The sequence below is a fragment of the Myotis yumanensis genome, unplaced genomic scaffold (genome assembly GCF_028538775.1).
Source record: "Myotis yumanensis isolate MYYU_CA2020_CCGP unplaced genomic scaffold, mMyoYum1.0.hap1 SCAF_7, whole genome shotgun sequence".
NCBI lineage: Eukaryota > Metazoa > Chordata > Mammalia > Chiroptera > Vespertilionidae > Myotis > Myotis yumanensis.
In genome coordinates, this window is record NW_027223758.1 from 18,399,373 (window position 1) to 18,409,406 (window position 10,034).

General features: G+C 45.4%; 2 pseudogenes; both read right to left on the minus strand.

The window, feature by feature from the left end:
- Positions 1 to 892: 892 nt before the first annotated feature.
- On the minus strand, positions 893 to 1,489 carry LOC139014467 (ras-related protein Rab-2B pseudogene; annotated as a pseudogene).
- Positions 1,490 to 7,124: 5,635 nt separating this feature from the next.
- On the minus strand, positions 7,125 to 7,627 carry LOC139014468 (ubiquitin-ribosomal protein eL40 fusion protein-like; annotated as a pseudogene).
- Between the last annotated feature and the right edge of the window lie 2,407 nt (positions 7,628 to 10,034).

A 10,034-nucleotide genomic window follows, 5' to 3' on the forward strand; every position in this document is an offset into this window, starting at 1 on the left:
ATGTCCAGGCCTGGCCCATGAAAACCTCCCCCAGGAATTCCTACACTTTACTCTTTTCTGTCCACCGGATGGAAGAGAAGGTCCCCAAGTCCCTAGGGGTTGACCAAATGGAGGTCTCTGACTCCTTGTGTTGAAGGCTGCCTGTTACATACCTGCATGAATGATTGGATATATAAAAAATAAATTTCAATTGTGTGAAAAAAAAAAAGAAGTATGATGAAATAGCAGGGGTCTATTTGGTGAGAGATACTGCAATGTTGGGTCTGGTCCCTAAAACAAGCAAACAGGGGAAGATGTTTTATTTAGGTAATAAGTGGCCACAGGTCCAGGAGCAATTCCACGGCTCTCAAAAATTTTATAGTTACTCTAAGACTAGTAATAAGATGGTAGAGAAGTATTCAGCATTCTTCAGCAGTTCAAGAACTCTTGCAGCCTGCTGCAAGAACTCTTATGAAGTGACAGGTGGAAAAACGCAATGAAATTCAAAGACTGAGGATCTATATCACCCAAAGGCTAGCCAGATCCCAGGAATCTCAAGTGCTCAAGCAGGATGTCCCAGACCCCTGTTACTGATTCCTGGTGAGGAGCAGATTATGTATACTTCTAAAATAATTTATTTTTTAATTGCCATGACAATCAACTTTGATACTCACATTTTAGAAATTAAAATAGGAGTGTAAGAAGAGCCCTAATCTACTAGTATAAGGAATGCTCACGTTCCTGAAGAAGGGACAGGTCAGTAAAGGCCCAAATTTCCCCCGGTCTTTAAGTGGAAAGGCAAAACATCACACCTTGAAAAGAGGCTTTTCTCAGCCAAAGTTACTAAGACCTCTGTAAGCCTTTTGACATGAAGCTGTTCCAGGAAGGAAAGAAAAGAGTCCAGGCCAGATATTCAGCAGCAGCCAGAGCTGGACTCTATGTCACCAGAGTTCTGCTGGGAGGCGATGGGTGCCACTGATGTTGAAATACACCATTGAGGACGGATCTTGATGCCATTTGCCTCATTGTGGACATGAAATAAACCCTGCTGGATCTCCCTATGTATTTCTCTGGCTGTGTTAATGAAGGCCTCTTCAACATGGCCGGCTGTTTTGGCTGAAGTTTCCATGAATGTAAGTCCACGCTTCCAAGCAAAAGCCTCTCCTTCTTCTTTCTTCACATCCCTGTGGGACTTTAAGTCACTCTTATTCCCAATCAGCATGATAACCATGTTGGGACTGGATTGCTGCCGGGCATCCTGTAACCATGAGGTCAGGTGGTTGAAGGTTTCATGCCTTGTAATGTCTTACACCAACAGTGCTCTGGCTGCTCCCCTGTAGTAAGAATGGGTGATAGAACGGAAGGATTCTTGCCCAGCTGTATCCCAGATTTGCAGTTCGATTTGTTTCTCATCAGTGTTGACCATACAGGCCCCAAACTCCACACCTATGTTGAGGTCGTGGACAGGCTGGAACCGCTTGTCTATAAACTGCAGGAGGAGACATGACTTCCCCACACCTAAAAGAGGAGGACGCACATTCTAGCCTTCACGTGGCCGGGGAGCAGTCCTGAATCACTTTAATCTTAAAAAGAAATTGTTTTTAAAATTGATTTCAGAGAGGAAGGGAGAGGGAGAGAAAGATGGAAATATCAATAATGGGAATCATTGATCGGCTGCCTCCTCCAAGCTCCACACTGGGAGTAGAGCCCTGACCAGGAATTGAACCATGATCTTTTGGTTCATAGGTCAACACTCAACGTTTGAGCCATGCCAGCTGGGCAATGCTCTAACCTTTGAGAGTCATCCATACAGTCATCTTTCAGTAATTTCATCATCTACACTAATAAAAGACAAACATGAAAATTGACCATACCTTCACTATGCCTTAAGCAACACCCACCAGTCAATCAGAGCAACTATATGCAAATTAGCCCAACCAAGATGGCGGCAGGCAGCCACAGAGCTGCCTGTGATGGAGGAAGCCAAGCTTCCCATCTGCTGCGGCAGCTCTGAGCTTCACTCAAAGCAACAAAGTTTCAATTATAGAAGGTAAATAAACCCCAGATACCTGCTTTCAGCCGGCTGTGGCCACGGAGCTGGAGTGAGCAGGAGGCTTCCCTCTTGTCTGCCCTGGCCAGCTCTGAGCTCCTCTCAAGGCTACAAAGTTTCAATTAAAGAAGGTAAATAAATCCCAGAATAAAAAAAAGAAAAAGAAAAAAAGGAGAGGCTGGGAGCTTCTGTCGCTGGGGGAGGTGGGGGGCGGGGGGGGGGGGGGCTTGGCCAGCCTGAAAACAGCCATCAGCCCCTCAACCAAGCTGGCCAAACCTCTATGGGGTGAGGGTCCCCACTGGGGTGGGGGGCTTCACCAGCCTGCAAACAGCCATCAGCCCCTCACCCAGGCTGGCCAGGCACCCCAGTAGGACCCCCCACTCTGATCCGGGACACCCTTCAGGGCAAACCAGCCGGCCCCCACCCATGCACCAGCCTCTATCCTATATAGTAAAAGGGTAATATACAAACTGACCCTAAAAGCAGAACAACTGGCAATGACTGGTCACTATGACACACACTGACCACCAGGGGGCAGACGCTCAATGCAGGAGCTGCCCCCTGGTGGTCAGTGTGCTCCCACAGGGGGAGCTCTGCTCAGCCACAAGCCAGGCTGACCGTTGCCAGTATAGCAGTGGTGGTGGGAGCCTCTCCCGCCTCCTCAGCAGCGCTAAGGATGTCCGACTGCAGCTTAGGCCTGCTCCCTGCTGGCAAGTGTACATTCCCCGAGGGCTTCCGGGCTGCCAGAGGGATGTCTGACTGCCAGCTTGGGCCTGATCCCCCAGGGAGCGGGCCTAAGCCAGCAGGTGGACATCCTCCGAGGGGTCCCAGACTGCAAGAGGGCATAGACCGGGCTGAGGGACCCCCCCACCGAGTGCACAAATTTTTGTGCACCAGGCCTCTAGTTTTTATTATAATCCCTTTCTATGGCTATACCAAATTTTGTTTATCCATACCCTAGTTGATGGATATTTGAATTGTTTTCAGTTTTGAAAAATTGTGACTAAAGGTGCTATGCACATTTGTGTACAAATATTTTTTTCTTAAGCATTTGCATTTTTGAATTTTTGATAACTTTTGCATCTTAATGTAGACATTCACAAACATTTGAGCAACCAGATTCCATGCAGTTGACATATCCAAAATGGTGGTCATTAGCTACTTTTACCTGTTACTATTGATATTTGTGTACAAGTCTTTTTGTGAGCATTTAAAAAAATCGCTTTTTGATAAACACCTAAGAGTAGAATTAGTGGGTTATATGGTAGGTATATTCTTTGGGTCCCCAAGTGGTTGTACTATTTTCAGTTCCTGCCAGCATGATATAAGAATTCCAGTTTCTCTCCATCCTAGCCGACACTTGGTATTGGAAATCTTCTTAATTTTAGCCATTCTAGCAGGTATCTTGCTATGGTTTTATTTTGCACTTTTTCTGATGACTAATAATGTAGACCATCTTTTCATGCACTTGTCGGCCATTTCTACAGTGTTGTGAAGCTTTTATTCATGCCTTTTGCCCATTTTTTTCATTGAGTTGTTTGCCTTTCTATTAATGAGTTATCCAAGTTCTTTATATATTTGGAATGCAAGTCCTCTTTCAGATACATGTGTTGTCAATAGTTTCTCTCAGGCTGTGGTTTGACTTTTCAGAGCAGGAAGTTTTAATCCTGATGACATCTGACTTTTCCCATGGCGTGCTGACCTCCCAGGCCCCACACTCCTCTGAGGTCCCCCTTGACTCACTTCAATCTCTTTCTTTCCTGCTTTGCAGATCAACTTGTCTAGCTCCTCTCTCCAATCATTTACAAAACCCTTCTCAGTGCTCAATTGAAAGAGAGAAAGAGAGGGAGGGAGGGAGAGAGAGAGAGAGAGAGAGAGAGAGAGAGAGAGGCAACCATCCTTGGAAAAAATACCTTTCTACCCTTCTCTCTCATAGCTCTCTCTCTCTTCCTCTTCCATTCCCTGCACGTAATTTCTTCCTTTTTCATCCCTGTACTCCTTCTTAATTTGCTCTGTTCTCATTTATCTTGGACCAACGAGAGTAAAATCAGGCCTTTTGCCAAACTGAGGCTTTCATGCAAAGTGTTCTACCAGAAACGTCTCCAGGTCCAATAGTGCCAGAAAAAACTCTCAGGGATGGGCACCCAGGAAGTAAATCCTGTGACACCAGGAACCTCAGATTGCAGCTTTATTGGATGAAAAGAGGCTTATACAGGTTACGTGAAGAGCAAATTGTATTTCTTCTCCTGGAACATTCTCACCTGTGTGCACCTCCTGCCGATTGGATCATGAAAGTCTATGGAAGCCTTATTAATCCTCCTCATCTGCATCAGAGTCACTCACCTGGGTAGCTTTTTAAAAAAAAATATTTAATTACTCCAAGTTTCACCACTGTTTATTTTATTTTATTTATTTTTATTGAATTTATTTCAGACAGGAAGGGAGAGGGAGAGAGAGATAGAAACATCAATGATGAGAGAGAATCATTGTTCGGCTGCCTCCTGCATGCCCCACACTGGGGATTGAGCCTGCAACCTGGGCATATGCCCTGACCGGGAACCGAACCCATGACCTCCAGGTTCATAGGTCGATGCTCAACCACTGAGCCACGCCAGGCAGGCTTGGGTAGCTTTTATTATCGCCTCTTTCCCTCCTGCATCAGAGTTTGGCTTTATCCATTAGATAGACAGTAGTGGTTCTCAAATTGTGGTCTGCATCACCTGGGCAGCTGTTAGAAATGCAAATTCTAACTACAGCAGTGGGTCTCACACTTGAGTGTGCATCCAAATCACTGGGAGGGCTTGTGAGAACAATTGGAGCAGAGATTGCTGGAGCAGCTCCAATGGGCCTGAGAATTTTCATTTCTAGTTCCTTCTCCAGGGACACACTTTGAGAGCCATTGTACTAGTGGTTCTGATTCTGTTGGTCTGGGGTCAGGGAGGCCTAGACAGCCTATGTTTCAGAAACTCCCCATGGTTCTGATGTGCAGCCAGAGCTGAGAGCTCCTAGTGCATGGGCTGGGGTATAACACGGCTGGAGCTACACAATTCCAGTGGAGTAACCGGCGTTTTAAATACAGAGCCTTCCTAAAGGGTTGTTTCCCTTGTCTAGTTTTCCTTACACATCAACCCTGCACATCCAGTGTGCTCGGGGCCCCACAGGCTTCCACTAAGGACCTGCAAAGCCTTGAACGTGCCTCTAGCAGGGCTGTGCTGGCCTGGCTATTGGCACTTGGCCCCAGGTGCTGTTGGAGGTGTATGAGGGCCACTCAGGGGAGCTAGTCCTTTGAGGGCTCTGGGCAGGGCCACAGCTTACTTGGCTGGAAAGGGCCATGTCCTTTGTGATACTTACTGAGGTGGGTAGTAAGTATCAAAACTATTGCCGAGGGCCTTGGGACTGGGACTCTATTTGAGGCTGTTCTGTGATGACTGTGTTCATTGTATTACACGCAAGCCTTTGATATTCAGCCATGCTTCTATCAAGTGTGGTCACCCAGACTTTTTTACTCTTTTACTGAGGCATAATCTACATACAGTAAAATGCACACATCCTAAGTAGACAGTTCAGTGAATTTTTACCTATGTATGCACCATGTCACCACCACGCAGATCAGCACAGAGGACATTTCCATGATCCAGTAAGATCCTTGGAGCCCTATTTTAGTCAATTCTCACCTCCCACTGGTGATCTGTATTGACACAGATGAGTTTTGCCTCTTCTTGAACTTCATATGAATATCGTCACAGAGGATGTATTTTGTGTGTGTGGTTGGTTTCTTTTTCTTAACACTGTTTTTGAGATTTATCCATATTATTGTGTATAAGAGCAGTTCACTCATTTTCCTTCTGTGCTGTACACAATATACTTTCCCATTCTTCTATTGATGGGCATTTGAGTTGTATTTAGATTTTGGCTATTATCAATTCAGCTGCAGTGCACATTTTTGTATATGCCCGTTGCTGTGTAAAAACTCTTTTCTTTTTTAAAATGTTTTTATTGATTTTTTTTTTAAAGAGAGAATAAGGGAGAAGGAGAAGGAGAGAGAAACATCGATGAGAGAGAAGCATCAGTTGGCTGCCTCCTGCAGGCCCTCTACTGAGGATCAAGCCTGAAACCTGGACATGTGCCCTCACCAGGAATTGAACTGGTGACCTTTTGGTTCATGGGACAGCGCTCAGTGAACTGTGCCACACCGCCAGGGCAATACTCATTTCCTTTGAGCATATACTGGGAGTGGAAATGCTCAGTCATATGCTTATGTTTAACTTTAGAAGAAATTGCCAAACAGTTCTCTGAAGTGCTTGTACAAGTGTGCACGCCCATGATTAGTATATGAGGGTTCTGGTTGCTCCACAGCCTCACTCAACCTTGCTATTTTCAGAAGTTTGATTTTAGCTATTCTAGAGAGTATGTAGCCACAGTCCATTGTAGTTTTAATTTTAATTTTTCTGTGACCATTGATACTCAGCATCTTCTCATGATTCCTGGCCATTTGGACATTCCTTTATGTGAAGTGCCTGTCCAAGTTATTTGTCCATGTTTTCTATTGGGTATCTGAAGACCTTTTAATTCAAAGTGTTATGAAATAGTGGCTTACTTATTGAGAGGGATTGAGAGGGTCTCAAAAGGGTTTGCGAAAAGGAGAATGAACGAGATAAGGGCCCTTCTTACTGAGTCTGTGCCCCTGAAACTTACTGATCTCTGTCGCCCCAGCACCTACAAGAGGGCCAGGCACAAGACTGGGACCCAGTAAAAGTTCATCAGCTATGGGGACCATCCTTCTTTTTATTGTGGGAGGGGGGGTGGGCTGTGGTGGACCTTGCAATCAATGCCATCTGTCACTCTCTACTCTTCCATCCCTCTGAAGCTATGCCAGACCTGGGTCCCTCCCAGTGCTGGACATGGGCTCATAAGCAGCCTTAGACTACCAGGCAGCTAATACAGCCCTGATCAGACTTGATTAGCCTGCTTGGGTCCCATGAATACCCTCCCCAGAAACTGGGGTCCTCTACAATCCCCTGGGATTGCATCACTATTTATGCTTCAATTAAAAATTTTTTAAAAAATCCTCACTTGAGGATATTTTTCCCATTGATTTTTTTTCTCTCAGTCAACAAAAGAGAAACTTTATTGAGGCCCCAGCGTCACAGGGTTCAGGTAGAAGGCTGCCCTGTGGACCCAAGGGGTTGGTGGAGGGGCCTTATTTAACCTTCTTCTTGGGGCGCAGGTTGTTGGTGTGGCCGCACTTCTTCTTGCGGCAGTTGACAGCACGGGGGTGCATCTTGTCTCAGTTGTACTTTTGCGCGAGCTGGCAGAGGGAGGGTTCGATGATGCCACCCCTCAGACGAAGCACCAAGTGCAGGGTGGACTCTTTCTGAATATTGTAGTCTGAGAGAGTGCGACCATCCTCTAGCTGTTTGCCCGCAAAAATCAGACGCTGCTGGTCAGGCAGGATGCCCTCCTTGTCTTGGATTTTAGCTTTGACATTCTCAATGGTGTCACTGGGCTCAACCTCAAGGGTGATGGTCTTGCCAGTCAGGGTCTTCACGAAGATCTGCATCTCTGAGTCTGCTGCTCCACCGCCTCGTTGACGAGAAAGAGGCCTCCATTGATTTTTAGAGAGAGTGGAAAAGAGAGGGAAAGACAGTGAAATATTGATGTGAGAGAAAAACATGGATTGGTTGCCTCCTGGGGCTGCGGAGGAGCCTGCAACCGAGGTACGTACCCTTGACCGGAATCAACCCTGAGACCTTTTGGTCTGCAGGCCGACTCTCTATCCACTGAACCAAACCAGCCAGGGCTATGCTTCAATTTCTTTAAAGTCAAGATGCATCAATAGCACAGGTTTTCTAGCATCTAGATCCCAGATTCCCAGAAGAGTTCCTCTGAGACCACAGCCAGGTCTTTGTTGATCATTTGCTCTGCGCATGATGGTTTCCAGATTGTGGGATGCATTGTGTTCTTTTGTATGCAGGACTCTGATAAGCACCCTCCTTTGCCACCTGGCTCCCTAGCAGAGCAATCAGTGTTTGTGAACTGAATGGAGAAATGAATGATTTAGGGTCTGACTCAGCTCCCAATCAGACAAGCCATCTTTCATTCCTGCTACCTTGGGCCAAAGGAAAAAACAAACTGTCTTTTCCTGTTTTCCCAGAGACTCAAAAATGTAGATGTCTTTCTGTTCTTGATGACTTCATCAAGTCCTAACATTCCTTGATTATTGAACATTGTTGTTTGTGGCCGCTAAATTGTTTGAAACAGTAAATCCCATTTCTGCATTGACATCATAATAAAAGATGTGTTCAATTAGTAAAAACATGTTAAGAGAATAAAATGCTTAGTTATGCAGTTCTGGAACCCCAGAATCAATCAATCATTTAAGTAACTAACATTATGTATCTCTTTGGTGCCAGGCATTGGGTGAGGCGTATGATATCGGAGATTTCAGTCTGGGGGTGAAAGACTTTTTTGACTCCGTTTCTCCTCCTGACACTTCATTCCTGATCCTCTCCCGGTGTGTGATTTCTCCCGCACTTGTGGATCCTCCGACATCCCATTGATGGCTGTTGGATTCCAGTCTCTGGCCAGTTTCCAGTGTCTGATTGTGCTAGGTTGTAATTCCACATACTGCCAGTAGGTGTCTCCCTTTTAACACCTGATTCTCCCACGGCTGAAAATTTTGTTTTACACGTGACAAATAACAGTGTAAAAGTAAATTTTGTGAATTTGACGTTTTATTTATTTATTTATTTATTTATTTATTTATTTAAAAATCTTTGTTGTTGAAAGTATTACATAGGACCTCCTTTTTCCATTGATTTTCTTTTTTTTTAAAGGGAGAGTGCAAGAGAGAGGGAAAGACAGAGGGAAACATCGATGTGAGAGAAACACATCGGATTTGTTGCTTCCTGCACGAGCCCTGACTAGGCACCGCGCCAGGGAGGAGCCCACAACCAAGGTATGTGCCCTTGACTGGACTCATCAAACCTGGGATCCTTTGGTCCACAGGCCGATGCTCTATCCACTGAGTCAAACCAGCTAGGGCATTATTTATTTATTTATTTTTGTTTAAGTTAAGTTTGAATGGCCGAGACCGGTTTGGCTCAGTGGATAGAGCGTCGGCCTGCGGACTGAAAGGTCCCAGGTTCGATTCTGGTCAAGGGCATGTACCTGGGTTGCGGGCACATCCCCAGTGGGAGATGTGCAGGAGGCAGTTGATCGATGTTTTTCTTTCATCGATGTTTCTAGCTCTCTATCTCTCTCCCTTCCACTCTGTAAAAAAATCAATAAAATATATTAAAAAAAAAAAAGTTAAGTTTGAATGAAGAGTGACCTTGGGTAGTCAGGACATGTAAATTTTTTGGAATAGTGCCGTCTAAGAGAACTTCTGACAATCTGAGTTGTCCAATGCCAGACCCCAAGAACCACGTTTCACCAATGAGCACTTGACATGTGGCTAGTGCAGGTGAGAAACTAAATTTTAAGCTTTATTTAAGTTTAATTAACTTAAATTTAAATAGCCATATGTGCCCAGTGGTCATTGTATCAGGTAACACAGCTTTAGAATCATTTGTGTTTCTATTATTTCAGCAAAGGAACAAAAGAAAAGCAATGTAAGGACACAGCAGCAGCCAGGAAGTCCCTCCTCACCAATGTCGGGTTGATGATTCCACTTCAGGTTGGCTTATGTAAGACTGTGGAGCCAGAAGATTTGGGAGTCAATTCTGGCCTTGCCTCTTAATAGCCGCTGTGCTCTTGGGCATGTGAGTTCAATTCTCTAAGCCCCATTTTTTTCATCTGTAAATTGGGGACAATAACATCACTCTGAAGACTATGGTGAGGAGCGAGTGGGATGCATCCCTCAGGGCAGCGCCAGCACACAGTCAGTGCTCAACGAACAGCGCCACTGCCCCTGCTGGTGACGACATTGCAGGGACAGACCCCCAGAGCTGAGCTGGTCTCCTGCTCAGTGTCTCTACTGGGGCTAAAACAGGGTGAGGACACA